Raw genomic sequence first — 20,818 nt, 5'->3', positions numbered from 1 at the left:
TAACAATAACTAGTATCCATATAGTATTTTACATGGTATTTTGACATTCAGTCTGGTTCTGATCATGACCTTGTGAATTAGACATTATGAATAATGTATCTCCTTTTTATATAGGAAGAAACTGGTTTGGAGAAGATAAGAAACTGCCCTTAGACTGCACAGGAAACAAGCTAGTTCTAATGTCTCTTTGACAGCTCTTTCTACTGCAACATAATAGTTGCCTTTTATTGTTATGAATATACTTTTAAAGCCTCCTACAGACCAGTCACTGGCAAACAAGGAATCAGACAAATTTTGTAAACCTTGTGGGAACAGCTCAGTCAAAAAGTTGACTCTCCTCAGGAAAATATAATAATTACCCTACTTTTCATGATGAAAATGTGGTTCTAAAATTTTTCGTAGACCTTCATCTATGAATATCAATAATAGAACTAAATGTCAATGACCTCACAATACCAGGTTTGTGCTTTAAATGCAAGATGGAATGCAAAGCAGATGGGATGCCACGTACCCAAGATAGCTTAATCCATTTCCCGAATCAGCAGCCCTCAAAATGCCTCATTACCAACCCATTTGCAAGGTTCCCCCAGACATGACAACTCAGGAAACCCAAAACCCCAACCAACTTGGATGGGATTTCTAGGTCAAACCCTGAATCCTCTCCTTATTTTCCTTGCCATCACAAAATACACAAAACTTGTCTGAGTCTTTTTTATGATACGAACGTAGAACAATTTCCAAGCTATCCCAAATGGCATTCCACATGGTAACTTGAGTGGAGTGAAATAGATGGTAGAGAAATTATTCATACCTCAAAGAGCAAACTAAAGACCTCCTACCCTGCAATTTGGGCTTAATTTACAGTCCTACAGAAAGAGCTGCATTCAGGAGCTTGGGTGGTCCCACCCTGGTAGGGACTGAGCTAAAGTAAAGCAATGCATGAGGCACAGAAGACAAGCTCATAGAACTAAATGCAACTATGATACCAACAGAGCAGCCAATATCCACCCTTTTCTGTTGTAATGCATGCTTTTTTAAATGCAGTGATCTGTTCTTGGCCAAAGTGTAACAAAATATGTTCTTTCATTCTTGAGTTTTTCTTCAGAACACTGTGTCTTAAAGGAGACTAATTTCCACCCTGACAAATAATTGGGTGTGGCCAAGTGGATGAAAGAAAATCATTTCAATCTCTTGTCTTCTACTCATTAATTAACAGGGCTTAAATATGTGGCATTAAAAAGTAACAGGACAAGAACAGTCAGTACCCAAAGGAAGAAATATAAACAGCCAACTATATTAGTAGCCAAAGAAATCAAACCAGTAATCAAATAGTATTTTCACCTATTGTATTGGCAAAGAGTTTAACATAATTTAAAATATCAAGTATTTTTTAGGATATGAGAAAACAGATTCTTATTAACTGATGATAAAATTGTAGATTGATAAAACGTGTCTGGAAAGTAACATGGAAATTTATCGAAAATATTTAATACATGCATGGAAGAACTTCTGAGTCAAAGAATATGATTTATTTTGAAATTATTCATTAGAAAGCTTGTAAGGGTTTATACTTCAATCTGAACAGAATGCTGATTCATTAGACGGCTGTTCTTTGGTCAGGGCCATGAGATCACAAAGAGACATGACTGAGTGACTAAACACGTGTATGCTGTACTAGTTTTAAAATACTCTGATTATCATCCCAATATGAATCTGCCAGCACTCATTTGAATGTATTCTCCATACTAGATGTTAGTCTATTTTTTAAAAATTAGCAATATGGTAGGATCTAAACTCTGATTTATGATTCATGATGTATTTGTTGGTAAGATTGAAAATGTTTTCACATACTTAGCATGGTATTTTTTATGGAGAATGGAGGAATTTTTATGCTCCCCTTTCCTGTTAGAGGAAGTACAGCAAGTAAAGGCAGGCTTTGGGAAAGATATGATTTAATTTTTATCCTTTGAATGTGACAAACTGGTGAATACACTAAATAAGAAAATCATAATTAATGAACCACTACCTGCCCCAAAATGGGTTGCTATGGTCTTAGATTTTTTTAAATATTCCAAATAGTTTTAGTATTGGTTTTATCGTACATGCTGTTTTTAAACAAGGCTTCTCTTGTTAATTATTCTGTCCTTGGCTCAAATAAACAGCAGTCTGGAACACACCTCAGCCAACATAGGAAGCAGAAGGGAGAAATCAAAACAGGATGATAAAATTCACACCAATTAGTTCACAAAATAAAAAATGCCCACATGGAAGATAAAATGCCATCTTCTCATTCTCCAACTTTAGCCTTTCACTCGAATAGCAGGATGCAGATTCTCATATCTCAAGATTCATATATTCCATAGCTTAAGACAGACAAATTACCAAATGGCAGTTCCATACCATCGTTCCCATTGTTCGCTACTATCTAAAAACTAACTCAAATTAGGCAAACTTATATTATGTATCTGGAGGAGAACTGACTAAGTTTTCAGGAATCTTGAAAGTAAGCTTCCAGCATGAAAATGGAAAATAAGTTGAAGAATATTAATAAATGTTAATAAAACTTGATAAGTACGGAAGTAGAGGAAAATTGCATGGGAAACTTTTTGCTCTGGAAAACAGCTTGATGTGCTTCTCCCTTAAAACGCCATAGATGATTTCCATATGCACATCTGTATTTGTCATGCCAGGGAAGAACAAAAGGGAGGAAGAAAAGGAATGTCAGTGGCTGGCAAGGAACGGGAAAGCCTGCTGTGATTCAGGAATTGAGGTTTTACATCACACATAGTCAAGATGCTACTCATACCAAAGACAGGTCACTGTCTTCCCCTTAATTACCTGTGTATACTATCCTGGAAATATTTTCACATTAAACTTAGGGCTTCTTTCCAGCATTCTTTCAGTATATTTGACAAATTCACAACCAATGTGTTTCAGATGGAACTGCTTAGAAAAGCATGCCATATTTTCCATCTATTCATTGATTTCTAACAACTTAGATTTGTGCCTTAATCTCTTAGTAACATCTAACAAACAGTGGAAGTGACAGATAGCTTCAAGGGATTAGATCTGATAGACAGATGTCTGAGGAGGCTTTACAAATAGCTGAGAAAAGAAGAGAAGTGAAAGGTAAAGAAGAAAAGGAAAGATATCCCCATTTGAATGCAGAGTTCCAAAGAATAGCAAGGAGAGATAAGAAAGCCTCCCTCAATGATCAATGCAAAGAAATAGAGCAAAACGATAGAATGGGAAAGACTAGAGACCTCGTGAAGAAAATTAGAGATACCAAGGGAAACTTTCATGCAGAGATGGGCTAAATAAAGGACAGAAATGGTAGGGACCTAACAGAAGCAGAAGATATTAAGAAGAGGTGGCAAGAATACACAGAAGAACTCTACAAAAAAGATCTTCATGACCCAGATAACCACGATGGTGTGATCACTCACCTAGAGCCAGACATCCTGGAGTGTGAAGTGAAGTGGGCCTTAGGAAGCATCACTACAAACAAAGCTAGTGGAGGTGATGGAATTCCATTTAAGCTATTTCAAATCCTGAAAGATGATGCTGTGAAAGTGTTGCACTCAATATGCCAGCAAATTTGGAAAACTCAGCAGTGGCCTCAGGACTGGAAAAGGTTAGTTTTCATTCCAATCCCAAAGAAAGCAATGCCAAAAAATGTTCAAACTGCTGCACAATTGCACTCATCTCACATGCCAGCAAAGTAACACTCAAAATTCTCCAAGCCAGACTTCAGCAATATGTGAACCGTGAACTTCCAGATGTTCAAGCTGAATTTAGCAAAGGCAGAGGAACAAGAGATTAAACTGCCAACATCCACTGGGTCATCAAAAAAGCAAGAGAGTCCCAGAAAAACATTTACTTCTGCTTTACTGAACACGCAAAAGCCTTTGACTGAGTAGATCACAACAGACTGTGGAAAATTCTTAAAGAGATGGGAATACCAGATCACCTGACCTGCCTCCTGATAAATCTGTATGCAGGTCAAGAAGCAACAGTTAGAACTGGACATGGAACAACAGACTGGTTCCAAATTGGGAAAGGAGTACATCAAGGCTGTATATTGTCACCCTGCTTACTTAACTATATGCAGAATACAGCACCCTTTTCAGGGAATCTATCTCCAGTTTTAGAATGTCCATAACTATAAGCAAAGAAAGCACCATAGAGAGGAGAATGAATTAACAGTTACTATCTAGGAAATATTATTCAAAGTCTATTTGAATAGGCCTTCAATCCTATCTCTAAGTCTACAGTTGTGGGACTAAAAGTAGTATACTCAGTATGAGTGTCCAGTAAGGTATGATGATGCCTACTTGAAGAGAAATCATTTCCAAGCCATTGCACCTTGAATAATTTAAAGGTAAGCACTATTGACATACCTGTTAGACTGAATAAACTCAGAATACAGTATACATTGATGAGACTTTTGCTATCTATAAATATTAAATAAGCATTCAGTTTTAGACAGTTCTGGACTTTCTGAGTATAAGCACTGTTCCTAATGATAGGCATATATAGTACCCTGTAGTATACAGGAAAAAAAAGAAAGAGGAAAGGAAAACCTATATTTTAGACCCAGCTGATTAATTCTCTCTGAAAAGTTATCTATGCTCTCTGAACTGTCATTTACCTGAGATCTTAATCAAGAAAGCTGAGTGCTGAAGAATTGATGCTTTTGAACTGTGGTGTTGGAGGAGACTCTTGAGAGTCCCTTGGACTGCAAGGAGATCAAACCAGTTAATCCTAAAGAAAATCAGTCCTGAATGTTCATTGGAAGAACTGATGCTGAAGCTGAAACTCCACTACTTTGGCCACCTGATATGAAGAACTGACTCATTGGAAAAGATCCTGATGCTGGGAAAGATTGAAGGCAGGAGGAGAAGGGGACAACAGAGGATGAGATGGTTGGATGGCATCACCAACTCGAAGGACATGAGTTTCAGCAAGTTCTGGGAGCTGGTGACAAACAGGGAAGCCTGGCATGCTGCAGTCCATGGGGTCTCAAAGAGCTGGACATGACTGAGTGACTGAACTGAACTGAGCTGAACACAACATAGACCACAATACATTATAGTGGAAATAATGATTTGAGAATCAAAAATTGCTAAAGAGCAGAACTGACTTCCATGTTTATTTAAGGACTTTCCATGGAACAATGATTTTTAAATTAATTTCTTATCTCCTCTATTATAGGATTTTCCTGGAAGAATTGCAGTTGGGAAAGTGGCCCCTTTCTTATGATTAAACTCAGTCCTTCACTGCTCCATGCTGCAATCATTAGAGCTTGTAAAATCCCTTTTGCAGACTTGCAAGAAGGTTTTTCACATTATCTCCATCATAGTTTATATACCCAAAGAACAAAGATAGAATCACTGAATTCACAATTGCAAGGTTCAGTGGAATTACGTTATTGAACTACTATTGCTAACAATGAAAGACATCTATTCTCAGTATTACTGTAAGAGCCAAACTGGAAAGAAACTTTCAGATAATCTATGCAAGCAAAATATTTGTCTTAAAATTAATAGAAAATGATTTTTTCTATTATGATCTCTATTTCACATATAAATGACTTTGATAAAGTCTTCTATAAAAGGAAGTAAAAATATTTTTATATCTCTAAATGTTATATTTGGCTCTTACATAGTCCAATATATGGATCATTGTTCAAACTTATAATTTTTAACCCAAATATTTTTATCATGTAGTCACTGTATAAATTTTGTATTAATTTTTAGCACATTGAAGAACAAGAAAGAAAAGAATTTATAAAAAATAGAATTTTACAATTGAAATGTTGCAAAACTTATTTAACTCCTTTAGTGCTTACTTAATTTATTCATTTCTCGTTCTTTTGCAATAATAATGTTAAAGTAGATACATAAAATTTAAGATAACTCAGTTTAGAAAAACAATTGGAAATAGATTAAGAGAAAATGATACTAAAAAGGGTAACCAGTACTTTTGACAAGTCATGATAAGATACAGGGCCTGGTTCTTAAATTCTGGGAACCAACTGTACTGAACAGTTGTACTGCAACAAGAGTAGTCATGCTACTGAGTCCTGACCAATGAAACCTGGCCACAGAGATGTGCAACACTTCCACACCTGGCTTTCCTCTTCTGCTAATTGAAAGGACCCTACTCTAGGACCTAAGGGAGGATAGACCTGCAAATTAGAAGGAGCCTGAGTTTCCAAATGACCATGAAAGTGGTTTAAACCAGAAACACATACATTAACTTTTGTGTGAGAAAGAAATAACTCCTATTGCATTAAGCCACTGATATTTTGGAGTTTAATGCTTAACATAACCAACTTAGTAAAGTAAAGAGAAACTTTTAAAAGTTAAAAATTTTACTTCAGTACACATATACATACATAAAAGCTCAAATGATAGCATGCATAAATGGAGAAATCTGAATAAGCTCTGTGGATTTTACCCATGTCAAATTCTTGGCATCCTTATTATGCTGTAGTTATACAGGATGTTAACTTTGGGGGAATCTAAGTGGAAAAGTACAGAGACCTTCCTGTACATTTATTTGCAACATCCTATATATCTATAATTATATAAAAATAATTTAAAATCTTAAATATTTTCCTTGATTAGAGGTAAAAATTGTTTAAAATATTTAGAGAAAACCAAGTTTGATTTTTCTTATTTGCTTACTATATAGGTACAAATGAGGTATTTCTATCATTAAAAAAGTTGTAGAATATAGAAACTGTCAAAGTGGAGATTTTGCATCTAATTCTTATAGTAACTTTTCACAAAAACTGGAAGACAGTATAAATTGAAGCATTATTTGGTAAAGATGATTTGATAATGATCTAAAATGATATGATCCAAAACCATAAGTGTCTATTTGAAAAACTAGATTTTAAACAAATTAAAAGAAAAAAAGGTAACAGCTCAGGACTTTCCAAGCACTTTTAATTTTGATTCATGTTAGATAATGCTCATATCCACAACACAACACACAATACACACATGTGAATCAGGTGCAGCTTCCATCTACCACTCAGAAAGAAGATAATGGAATCAAGAGCATTAGAACAATACAATCATTAAACCAACCTTGACTTCGCTCTTACTTACTTTTTAATATAAATTATTTGTCTTCTTCAGGACTTTCTTATTGTCAAAAAATAAGTAGTGATACACTGTGAAAGAACTCTTTGCTAACTCTTTGTGGTTAGAAAAAATCCACTAGAGTGAGTTTCTTGGTCTGTCAGACAAGCTAAGACCTATGCCCTATGGCTTTTTGACAAGTAGGCAAATCATATCATGCTGCCTGTAAAACTCGATGTCTCTGCCATCTCTTTACCAGAGTAGGTTCCACATGGTATCTGCCTCACTGGAGATGTGATGTCTGTGATCACTAGAGCAGGAGTTCCTCACTTTTATTGCAAGTGTGTTAGTTGCTCAGTCGTGTCCAACTCTTCACAACCCTATGGACTGTAGTCTGTCCACCAGGATCTCTGTCCTTGGAATTCTCAAGGCAAGAATACTGGAGTAGGTAGCCATTTCCTTCTCCAGGGGATCTTTCCAAGCCAGGGCTTCAACCCCAGTCTCCTGAAATGCAGGTGGATTTTTTTCCATCTGAGCCACCAGAGAAGAAACCACCTTTTACTGAAAGAGTTGTGCATTTTATCCTTGTGCCCCAGCAAAGCAAGAACTTACAAGGATGAGAAATTTCTTATTATAGGAAAGAGGTTCAAAGAATGAGACAGCTACAAAGAGTGACAAATATCTGCTAGACAGCACATATATAGAGTAACATTTAAAATAAGATATTATTGGGGAACTGCAGTTGCAGCTCCTCTGTCCAAACTGAGATGCTGGGATGAGGGCCCAGGCCAGCAGTGGTCTGGAGCACTTCTGCAGCCGGGGCAAGGCCCTACAATGCTTCCACGTAGGGACTCGCTCCTCTCCTGCAGGCCTAGGCCTCCATGCTCACGGTCAATGCATCGGGCAACCACTGTGAGTTCTGTTTCACCAGAAAAGGAGGATTGTCCAGATGCGGAAGATGCAAGCAGGCATTTTACTGTGAGGGAGCATGTGAGAAAGATGACTGACTGATGCACAGGCTGGAATGTTCTCCCACGGTTTGTTTTGGGGGAAAACTGGAATCCCTCAGAGACTGTAAGGTTAATTGCAGGAATTCTGGCTACATATACACCATGGAATATTACTCAGCCATTAAAAAGAATTCATTTGAATCAGTTCTAATGAGATGGATGAAACTGGAGCCCATTATACAGAGTGAAGTAAGCCAGGAAGATAAAGACCATTACAGTATACTAATGCATATATATGGAATTTAGAAAGATGATAATGATACCCTATATGCAAAACAGAAAAAGAGACACAGATGTACAGAACAGACTTTTGGACTCTGTGGGAGAAGGCGAGGGTGGGATGTTTCGAGAGAACAGCATCAAAACATGTATATTATCTATAGTGAAACAGATCACCAGCCCAGGTGGGATGCATGAGACAAATGCTCAGGCCTGGTGCACTGGGAAGACCCAGAGGGATTGGGTAGAGAGGGAGGTGGGAGGGGGGATCAGGATGGGGAATACATGTAAATCCATGGCTGATTCATGTCAATGTATGACAAGACCCACTGCGGTATTGTAAAGTGATTAGCCTCCAACTAATAAAAGTAAATGAAAAAAAAAAAAAAAAAAGAATTCTGGCTATACGTAAAATCCACCCAGAAAGAACACCTTCAGAGAAATGGTTAGCCATGAAGGTGTTGGAGTCATATCTGGATAAATTAGATAATGAGAAGGATTTGATTCAGAATGATCTTGCTGCTCTGTATTGCTTTCATTCCAAGCACTTTCAGTTCCCCAAAAATGATTTCCTGGTAGTACTTTTCATACAGGTTAGCTGTCATGGATTTGCAATTGAAGGTGAGGAACTTTCTCATTTGGGATCAGCAACATTTGCTGATGTTGCCCCAAGGTCATTGTGACCTGCAAGGGGACCCGGGCAGAAGTCAGAGAAATCCAACCAGGAGAGGAGATTTTTACCAGCTACATTGACCTCCTGTACACAACAGAAGATATGAATGACTGGTTAAGAGATTCTTTTTTTTTTTTTTATGCTTGTAAGAGCAAGGATGTACCAACAAAGACAAGGATAAGGCCAAGGTGGAAATCTGGAGGTTCACCTATCCCCCAGAGGCAGAGACATGATCAGATATGTTTGCAATGTATTGAGTTATGAAAGGCCAAGCACTACACAAGTTCCCCAGTGAGCTGCTGGAGATCTGCGAACTCAGCCAGGAGAAGAGCTGCATGTTTGAGGACAGTAACATGTTCAGGAGGCACATGACGTGCCAAGCATCTGCTTGTGCATGCAAAACTGGGAGGGAGCCCTACCATACAGACAGAAAATCACCCAGCCCTACAATAAGCACTGTCCTCTGTATGCCCTCAGCCTCCACGCGGCTGAAGTTAGGAAGACTGTAAGGTGGGCCTGGAGAACAAAGCTTCTGGGGAGAGAGCCCTGAAGAAAGCCATTACCAACATGGAAATTTCTCTGTGTGTTTTTAGTTGCTTAGTCATGTCCAACTTTTTATGACCCTGTGGACCGTAGCCTTGCAGGTTTCTCTGTCCATGGAATTTTCCAAGCAAGAATACTGGAGTGGGTTGCCATTTCCTACTCTAGAGGATCTCCCTGACTCAGGGATTGAACCCATGTTTCCTATGTCTCCTGCATTGGCAGGTGGAGTCTTTACCACTGCACCATCTGAGAAGTCCCAACAAAGAAGTAGCTGATGGCCGAGATAACCTGTACATTTCTGAGATCAAACAGGAACTGGAAAATCACTGATACTGTGCCAATATTTTAGCATTTTAGTTTTTATTTAAACCCTGGTGCAGAAACCTTCAAGGATTTGACTATTTCAAATCATACACGGCATGCCAACATTTCTGTAAACTCAATGGAATGGAAACACGACTCGCACTTAAACCTTATAGATGGCTTACTTGGATTTTGGTCTTAATCTTTTACCTTAATGTCAAATTATTATTTGAATTTTTTTTTCTATAAGAGATAATGGCATGGTTTCATATAATATACCTCAGACAGATTGACTTTAAAATTGCAGTTATTTTTTCCTTCATGCCTACTGTAATGTTCTGAACAATTTAAAAGGTAGCAGTAAAAAATAAATAAATAAAATGTTATTTTTTTTCTACTTGGCAGTTAAGAATTCTGGCAAACACTGCCTCAGTCAGGTGATGAAGGTCAACCTCACCCAAATAATAATTTGTGTACTCCCAACACACTGTGGTGTCATGAGAATGGAATTGCATCTCTTTGACCATCCTCCCCAAAAGGCACAATCTCATTTAACAATGAGAAAAGCATCAGGCAAGAGGCAAAATATCTGAAGAGCACTCTTCAAAACAAAATTATCAAAAATAGGCAAAGACTGAGACTCTGTCATAAAGCAGAGAAGGCGAAGGAGACATGATGACTGAATATAATGTCCTGGAAGGGATCCTGGAACATAAAAGACATAGGAAAAAGTTAATGAACCCTAACTAAAATGTGGAGTACTCCTCAGACTTTTGGCTAAGATCAAATGTGAGTAAAATGAGAAGTTAAAAGTAATGTACCAGTGTTGGCTTCTTAGCTGTGACACATGTACCATAGTAATATAACGTTAATAATAAGAGAAACTGGGCATGTGAAGGGCATAGGGGAACTTGCTGTACTGGCTTTTCATCGTTTCTGTAAATAAATTTAAAAAAAAAAAACCTCATATTAAAAAAGAATACTTTTACACCAGCTGGTTAATGTTCTTGTGGACACTGGAGTGAAAATATTCCCCCATTTTCTTCCTCACTTTTCATTAATGACCAGTAAAGTGCCTTATGACAACAGTTTTACTCTTGCTTTTTAAGTTTTTTAAGACATTATGATACCATTGTCATTTGTGGCTTCTTTTGATTTTAACCAAGATTGATTCAAAGTATTTAAGTCTTGTAATTTTCTATTTTGACAGCATCTCACAAAAAATCACAAGCAACCAAGACTAACAATTTCCATAGACTATTAGATCTAGAAAATATTTCTATGCTGAGGTTATATCTAGACAGTAGTGGTTCAGAGTTACATATCCTGATAGGCTCTGGGGTTGGGAATATTCTTATTCATATTTTAAATGGCATTTAGCCTGTGATTGTGAACATTAAGGGGCTAAATCAATTTTTCTCATTGAATGAAAGTCATATCTCCTCTCCATATGGAGGTAAACTGTGGGGGATTTACCACAGGAATTTAACAAATCATTATAAAGTTGTTCTGAACATTTTTAAAAAATAGTATTACTTATAAAACTGATGTGTAGCCAAAATATACTAGGTTGAACCCTTTAATTAAAGTCAAATTTGTATTTAAGAACATACCTGTATGTCTGAATTCTCAACCACTGAGGAGTAACTTTATTAAAAAGTATTATTTAAACCTGATTAGCTGCTGACTCTGCCAGAATGTCAAAAGAGAAGGAATTGTAAACCTTTTGGGCAGGGTATGGGTTTGGTGAGAAGATTTTCTAGCAACCCTGTGTTCACAGACATGCAGTAAACATTCTGTCTACCCAGAATGTACCTCTCTGCCAAAATTCAAACTAGTTTGATATTCATGATGCTCATAATGTTTCAAACATCCAACTAGTCCTGATGTTTATAACAAATAAAAGAGATTTAGTTATAACTTGTAGTGATACAAGCTGTTCTTTAAAGGACTCTTTCAAAAACACTTTTTATATGAAAACAATTATTAAAAGCAGCAGAATGATAAGTTCTAATGAAATGTAAACTTATATGACATTGTAAGAGAGGTATTTTTATATCTTAATGATGAAAATAATACTTAAGGACTTCTTTCAACTATATTGACAAGAGTAATTTGTTCAAAGTAGATCTCTGCCAATGTTTCCTTCTAATGAAAGGTTTTGAGCAGAGTCTCAGAAACTGGCATAAAGATTTTTGGGTCATATAGCTACCCCAGAACTGGAGCCAGCCATAGGATATGAACAATTCTGGCACAGAACTTGATAAACAAGCTTAGTACAAAAATTTCCAATGCCAAGACAGTTAATTAATATATATCAAACTTCTCTGCATAGCTAAATATGCCCATTGTTTTTTGTTTTTTTGTTTTTGCTTTCTCATAAAAATTTTTTCATACTGTTGATCATCGTTGAATCCTTGCCTCTCATTATTTCTATGTTATCTTTCTGTTCTTTGGGACTCTTTTGCCTCACCACTTAAATAAGAGATAAATTGATGCACCTATGGGCACCTTATCTTTGTCAAAGGAGGCAAGAAAAGACAACCTCTTTAACAAGTGGTGCTGGGAAAACTGGTCAACCACTTGTAAAAGAATGAAACTAGGACACTTTCTAACACCATACACAAAAATAAACTCAAAATGGATTAAAGATCTAAATATAAGACCAGAAACTATAAAACTATAAACTCCTAGAGGAGAACATAGGCAAAAGACGCTCTGACATAAATCACAGCAGGATCCTCTATGACCCACCTCCCAGAATAATGGAAATAAAAGCGAAAATAAACAAATGGAACCTAATTAAACTTAAAAGCTTTTGCACAATGAAGGAAACTATAAGCAAGGTGAAAAGACAGCCTTCAGAATGGAAGAAAATAATAGCAAACAAAGCAACTGACAAACAATTAATGTAAAAAATATACAAACAGCTCATGCAGCTCAATTACAGAAAAATAAACAACCCAAACAAAAAAATGGGCCCAAGAACTAAACAGACATTTCTCCAAAAAAGACACACAGATGGCTAACAAACACATGAAAAGATGCTCAACTTCACTCATTATCAGAGAAATGCAAATCAAAACCACAATGAGGTACCATCTCACGCTGGTCAGAATGGCTGCTATCAAAAAGTCTACAAACAATAAATGCTGGAGAGGGTGTGGAGAAAAGGGAACCCTCTTACACTGTTGGTGGGAATGCAAACTAGTACAGCCTCTATGGAGAACAGTGTGGAGATTCCTTTAAAAATTGGATATAGAGCTGCCATATGACCCAGCAATCCCACTGCTGGGCACACACATGGAGGAAACCAGAATTGAGAGAGACACGTGCACCCCAATGTTCATCAAAGCACTGTTTATAATAGCCAAGACACCAGTGTTCATCGTAGCACTGTTCACAATAGCCATGACATGGAAGCAACCTAGATTTCCATTGGCAGACAAATGGATAAGAAAACTGTGGTACATATACACAATGGAATATTACTCAGCTATCAAAAAGAATGTATTTGAATCAGTTCTAACGTGGTAGATGATACTGGAGCTTATTATAAAGAGTGAACTAGGTCAGAAAGAAAACACCAATACAGTATTTTAAGGCATATATATGGAATTTAGAAAGATGGTAACGATGACCCTATATGAGAGACAGCAAAAGAGACACAGATGTAAAGAACGGACTTTTGGACTCTGTGGGAGAAGGCGAGGGTGGGATGATTTGAGAGAATAGCATGGAAACATGTATATTATCATATGTGAAACAGATCGCCAGTCCAGGTTCAATGCATGAGACAGGGTGCTCAGGGCTGGTGCACTGGGATGACCCTGAGGGATGGGATGGGGAGGGAGGTGGGAGGGGGGTTCACGATGGGGAACACATGTACACCCATGGTGGATTCATGTCAATGTATAGCAAAAGCCACTGCAATATTGTAAAGTAATTAGCCTCCAATTAAAATAAATTGATTAAAAAAAAGATATTTCTTCTCTCTGTTACTTTTGTTTCTTTCCCTATTCATAGTTGGACTCCAGAGGGCCACCCGTAATGACCCCAGAGAATCATTTCATAGGATATAGAATTGAAAAGTAAAGTGATTTTAAACATCTCCACACTGAACTGTAGTATGCCCACACAAAGGCATAAAGTCATTCATCTTCTGACTGGTGTAGCTACAAGGTAAGCATAGTGAAAATGGGTGCTGTTTATACTCCTGCAAAAGAATGAAATCTTCCTGTAGAAGGAATTTGACTCTCAATTACCTTTGCAGTCATCTAATGCAATTCCTTACATTATTTTTAAAAGATACATATTTGTTAATTAATAAATGATTAGGGAATTGTTGCAGTTGCAGAATCTGGATTATCTCATTTGCTTAGGACTGCTTTTAGTTTTTTAATCAGGGCTAATTTTGCACATAGGCAAATGATGACCAACTATGCCGCATAATTTTAAGGTGGAAATGTTATTTCATAGAGAATAAAGGTTTCAAAATCTAGTCCTATCCCATTAATCCAGTAGCATAAATTATATATCTGTATCTATAATTGTTGGACTTTTAGCCCTCTTAGAATTAAGTGACTTAATGATACTTCCTAAGTGAATGTGACATATATCCAAACAGTTCTGATGGAGAAGTGGTGATAATGGTTAAGAAATGATCTGAGAGAGATAGTCTTAAAGGTAATAAGATTTAGGGTTTTTTAGCAATAGCTAAAAAGCAGAGGGGAATGGTATATATGAAAATGGGAGACTATAAACAGTGAGTTCTTTTATAAAAAAACTGCCAAATTCACAACATAAAGTTGATCGTATTTGTGATTTCTTGGTGAATATAAACATGATTCTCACCAAGATTCACAAAAGCTTTACAGCTGTACTTTGACTTGGAGAAGATTTCAATCTTCTGCTTTTAGTTTCTACCTTTCAGTTATAGTCTGCTCATCTCAAAAACAGTCATAAGGTCCAGCTCACTTCTCTCCTAGATTCTTTGAGTCATGCATTTTTTAAGAAATCCCAGAAATAAGACCTTGGGGAGCAGAAAAGAGACTGGATTCTGAGCCATCTGCAGTGGCTGTTAGGGTCACACTTGGCTCTCTGAGCGGAATCACAAATTCTGCCCAGAGTTCTGCTGCCCAGAGCTGGTGAAGAACCTATGAGGGGAGGTGAAAGGCCTTTATCCCTCAGACAAGAAGAAAGAGCTCTCAGATCCTTTCAATGATGAAGAAAAGGAAACGTGGAAACACTTGCCTGAAAATTTAAAGAAAAATATGGTGGAAAGAAATATAGAAGAGAGCTTATACAGGACTTGATTGATATGGGTTACAGTTATCATGAATCCAATTCCTTCATCGATAACTGAGGCATATGATGAGCTTGTTCCTGTCTCTTTGACTACAAAGTATGGAGGATTTTACATTAACTAGAGAGCCCTGCAGGTTAGACAAGCATCAGAATCTGAAGATGACTTCATTAAAGAAAAGAAGAAACAATCTTCAAAGAAGCAGAAGATGAAGGAAGGTGGTGAGAAGATAAAGAAGTAAAAAGATGAGACATGACAAGGAGAAGAAATCGAAAAAATCTTGAGTTTTCCAAAGCCAGTTTCACAGCCCTCAATGCCAGTAAGGAGAAGAAAAGAAAGTATTCTGGCATGTTAAAGAGATGCTGAAGAAATTTTAGAAGGAGAAAGAGGCACAGAGAGAATTGAGGACTGTGGAAACTGGGGACAGTTCTTGAAGAGATGGGAATACCAGACCACCTGACCTGCCTCCTGAGAAATCTGTGTGCAGGCCAAGAAGCAACAGTTAGAACTGGACATGAAACAACAGACTGGTTCCAAATAGGAAAAGGAGTACACCAAGGCTGTATATTGTCACCCTATATGCAGAGTACATCATGAGAGATGCTGGGCTGGATGAAGCACAAGCTGGAATCAAGATTGCCTGGAGAAATATCAATAACCTCAGATATGCAGATGACACCACCCTTATGGCAGAAAGTGACAAGGAACTAAAAAGTCTCTTGATGAACATGAAAGAGGATGAACATGTGAATAAGTTGGCTTAAAACTCAACATTCAGAAAACTAAGATCATGGCATCCGGTCCCATCATTTCATGGCAAATAGATGGGGAGACAGTAGAAACAGTGGCAGAGTTTATATTTTTGGCTCCAAAATCACTGCAGATGGTGACTGCAGACATGAAACTAAAAGACGCTTACTCCTTCGAAGGAAAGTTATGACCAACCTAGATGGCGTATTAAAAAGCAGAGACATTACTTTGCCAACAAAAGTCCATCTAGTCAAGGCTATGGTTTTTCCAGTAGTCATGTATGGATGTGAGAGTTGGACTATAAAGAAAGCTGAGTGCCAAACAATTGATGATTTTGAACCATGATGTTGGAGAAGACTTTTGAGAGTCCCTTGGACTGCAAGGAGACCCAACCAGTCCATCTTAAAGGAGATCAGTCCTGGGTGTTCATTGGAAGGACTGATGTTGAAGCTAAAACTCTAATATTTTGGCCACCTGATGTGAAGAACTGACTCATTGGAAAAGACCCTGATGCTGGGAAAGATTGAAGGCAGGAGGAGAAGGGGATGACAGGGGATGAGATGGTTGGATGGCATCACCGACTCAATGGACATGAGTTTGGGTAAACTCCAGGAGTTGGTGATGCACAGGGAGGCCTGGCGTGCTGCGATTCATGGGGTTGCAAAGAGTCAGACACGACTGAGTGACTGAACTGAACTGAAGTGAAAATGCACTATAAATCCACAGATTTCATTATAGTGTTGACTTAAATTCTATGTTGTCTGATGAAAGTATTGTTACCTCAGCTTTCTTTTCATTTATTTGCATGGAATACTTTTTTCCATCCCCTTACTTTCAGTCTTTCTGTGCCTTTAAATCTGAAGTGTCTATTATAGGCACTGTATACATGACCTTGCTTGTGTATCCATCAGAAGACTCTATGGCTTTTGATGGGGGCATTCAGTTCATTTTCATTTAAATAGGTACTGATATGTTTGCTTTTATTGTCATTTTGTTAGTTGTTCTCTGGTTGTTTTATAGGTTTTTTTGTTTGCTTCTTATTCTTTTGCTCATTTTCTCTGTGATGTGAACTGACTGATCTTTTTCTTTTACTGTTATTTTTGGATAGTGTGTGTCTGTGTGTGTTAGATTCTTGTTTTGCAGTTACTGTGAGGTTCATCTATAACCATATGTGTGTGTGTGCATGTGTCTGTGTGTGGTTATGTGTGTTAGATAAGTTGATGGTCTCTTAATTTTGAACACATTTTTACAATCCTTCATTTTTGCCCCCTCACAGACATTTAATGTTTTCAACATCATATTTTACATGTTTTGTTTTGTGTATTCCTTAGTTATTTATTGTGGATAGAGTTGACCTTACTATTTTTATATCTTAACCTTCTTATGAGCTTTATAAGTGGTTCATGTTTGCCTTTACCAATGAGATTTTTATTTCATGTTTATATTTCCTGGGTGATTTTTTTTTTCTGCTTAAAGAAGGCCCTTTAGCATTTCTTATAAAGCCAATTTAGTGGTACTAAACTCTTTTAGCTTTTGCTTGTCTGTAGAATTCATCTGTCCATCAAATAGAATGATATATTTGCTGGGTGGAGTATTCTTGATTCTAGGTTTTTTTCCTTTTGCCACTTATAATGTATTGTGGTATCCATTCTGGAGGCTTCAGAGTTTCTGCTGAAAAGTAAGCTCATAGTCTTATGGAAATTCATTTGTACATAAGTAGCTACTTTTCCCTTGGAGATTTTAAGATTCTCCCTTTATTGTTAATTTTTGTTATTTTAATTACCATGTGCCTTGATATAGACTTCTTTTAGTTTATCATGTTTGGGAATTTCTTTGTTTCTTGGACATAGATACCAGTTTCCTTCCTCAGGTCCTGCATTATGACAGAACGTGGAGAGAAACTAAAGAGCCTCTTGATGAAAGTGAAAGAGGAGAGTGGAAAAGCTGACTTAAAATTCAACATTTAAAAACCTAAGGTCATGACATCCGGTCCCATCACTTCATGGCAATTAGATGGGGAAATAATGGAAACAGTAACGGACTTTATTTTCTTGGGCTCCAAAATCACTGCAGATGGCGACTGCAGCCATGAAATTAAAAGACACTTGCTCCTTGGAAGAAAAGCTATGACCAACCTAAACAGCATATTAAAACACAGAGACATTACCTTGCTGACAAAGGTCCATCTAGTCAAAGCTATGGGTTTTCCAGTAGTCATGTATGGGTGTAAGAATTGGACCATAAAGAAGGCTGAGCTCTGAAGAACTGATGCTTTTGAACTGTGGTTGGAGAAGACTGTTGAGAGTCCCTTGGACTGCAAGGAGATCAAACCAGTCAACCCTAAAGGAAACCAGTCCTGAATATTCATTGGAAGGACTGATGCTGAAGCTGAAGTTCCAATTCTTGGCTACCTGAGGTGAAGAACTGACTCATTTGAAAAGACCCTTTTCTGGGAAAGATTGAGAGCAAGAGGAGAAGGGGGCAACAAGGATGAGATGGTTGGATGGCATCACCGACTCAATGGACATGAGTTTGAGCAAGCTCTGGGAGTTGGTGATGGACAGGGAAGCCTGGTGTGCTGCAGTCCATGGGTTCTCAGTGAGTCAAACACTACTGAGCTACTGAACTGAACTGCACTCCCCAGGTTAGGGAAGAGAAGTTTTCAGATATTGTTTGTTCAAATAAACTCTCTGTCCCTTTCTTTCTGCTGTCTCCTTCTGGGACCCTGTAATGTGAATGTTAGTATTCTTGATGTTTTCCCAGCAGTCTTAAACTGTATTCATTCTTCTTAATGCTATTTTCTGTTGAGCTTGAGTAATTTTCACTATTTATCTTCCAATTCACTGATCTATTCCTCTGCATCGTTTAATCTACTGTTGATTCTTTATATGGTGTTTTTCATTTCAGTTGTATTCTTCAGCTCTGTTTGATTCTTCTTTATATTTTCTAACTCTTTGTTAAAACTTTCAATGTGTTTATTCATTCTTCTCTTGAGTTCATTGAGCATCTTTATTCTCATTACTTTAAGCTCTATCAGTTAGGTTGCTTATCTCCACTTTATTTAGCTCTTTTTCTGAGGTTTTATCTTATTCCTTCATTTGGAACACATTCCTCTGTATCTTCATTTTACCTAATTCTCTGTGTTTATTTTTAAATTGCTATGTAGTTCAATTACATTTCTCAGTCTTGGGGAAGTAGTTATGTTGGAAATGTCCTGTGAGGACAAGTAGCACACTCTCCTCTAATCACCAGAACAACGTGCTGTAGGAATTTCCCTTTTTAGGCTGTGCAAGCCCTTCTGCTGTGGTGAGTCTAGTTATTGTGGATGTGCAGGAGGGCATTACTGGCTTTCAGCCCAGTGTGGCTGCCAGGTCTTGTTTTATAGAACGGTTGCCAGCTCCCTGGTTGGTGGGGCCAGGTTCTATGTAGCTAGCTCTGAGACCTACAGGCTCCCAGGATTTGTGCTGGCTTTCTGGTGGGCAGGGCTGGGTCCCAGAAGAGGAGCTACAGAACAAGGGGTGGGTGGTTAAACCCCTGGAACTAATAGGCTACAGGAAGAACTCTCAAATGGCACTTGCCAGAATTAGTGTGCTCACAGAAGAGTAAGTTTTTCCAAATGGCCTTGAATCTCTGTCCCCAGGGGGAGTTCCAGTTAACGTCTGCCTCTCTAAGAGTCTTGCCACAACCAGCAAGTGGTTTGGATCTAGGCTTCTTTCAAACTACTGCCCCTGTATTAGAACTCAGAATGTATGAGGTATTTGTGTGTGCCATTTAAGAAGAGAGTTTCTGTTTTCTGCAACACTCTGGCTCTTATTTATGCAAGCCCTGCTGGCCTTCAAAACCAGATGTTCCAGGATCTTGTCTTCTAGGCTCAGGACTCCCAGGCTTTGGGGCCCAATAGGGGCTCAGACCCCTGTTTCTTTGTGAAACACCTCTACAGTTATGATTATCTTTCCATTTTGGGGGTCATCTCCCCAGGGGTGTAGGTCTTGACTACACGGAATCTTTGTCCCTTCTACCTGTCTCATTGTGGTTTCTTATTTATGTCTTTAGTTGCAGAGAACCTTTTCTGCTAATTTACATGTTGTTATCATAGATAGCTGCTTTGCAAATAGTAAATTTAGTGTGCCTGTGAGTGGAGGTGAGTTTGGAGACTTCCCATTCCACTGTCGTGGTCACACTCTATACACATTAAACAGAGGCGTTATATGCTATGTACATCATATCTCAGTAAAACCATTATTAAAAATATATAATAGGGGCTACTTAAACCGATCATTTAAATAATACATGTGGAAAAATTGGAAGAACAGTTGCAGAAACTGGTCAAGCAACAGTTTTCACAGTAAGCGAAGTTTCATGTTGTCAGTGGACTACTGATAATCCATACTTCTGATCAGTCAACCAACAGAATTAAAATTTTCCCTAAAAAGATAAACAGGCAACTTCAAAAAAGAGATTAAGGTCTCATTTGCCTATTTGAACTGTTGTCCAAGGATAATTTGTTTGAAAATTAATATATGGGTAGTAATGTCTCACCAATATCAAAGTGGATCCAGAGAACATCATATATCTTATGAATATTTTGTGTCATAAATACAAAGTGACCTCACAAGTTTAATAGGGCACTCTCATCTTTAGAATCTTTGGCACAAAAATTGACTGAAGCATTTAGAAGCCTTATGCGAACCAAAAAGGAATATTCTACCTTGTCAAAACAAAAATGGTCTTATGGGGATACTTTATTAATTAAATTTAATATGGGGATACTTTATTAATTAAATTTAATTAATTAATTATAATTTTTATGATCAGTTAATTAAATATTTTATTTATTGATTATTATTTATTCTAATATCAGCATGTTCTAGCTTTACTAGATATCATAATCTCCATAGATCCATTGATCAGGAAGGCATAG

The 20,818-nt window shown here is 37.5% G+C and overlaps 1 long non-coding RNA gene and 1 pseudogene across 1 annotated transcript in view; both read left to right on the top strand.

Annotated features, from left to right (window-relative positions):
- LOC133047987 (uncharacterized) overlaps positions 1-18,597 on the top strand; it is a 46,174-nt gene extending 27,577 nt beyond the window's left edge. The window contains exons 4-5 of the long non-coding RNA XR_009690929.1: positions 13,869-14,024; positions 17,768-18,597. This is a non-coding gene — a long non-coding RNA (uncharacterized LOC133047987). The remainder of the gene's footprint in view (positions 1-13,868; positions 14,025-17,767) is intronic.
- Positions 7,870-10,921, top strand: LOC133048045 (N-lysine methyltransferase SMYD2-like; annotated as a pseudogene).
- Positions 18,598-20,818: the final 2,221 nt, after the last annotated feature.

Source organism: Dama dama, chromosome 28 (genome assembly GCF_033118175.1).
Source record: "Dama dama isolate Ldn47 chromosome 28, ASM3311817v1, whole genome shotgun sequence".
Lineage (NCBI taxonomy): Eukaryota > Metazoa > Chordata > Mammalia > Artiodactyla > Cervidae > Dama > Dama dama.
The sequence above is the reverse complement of the archived record's forward strand: the minus strand, read 5'-3'. Positions and strand labels throughout refer to the sequence as shown.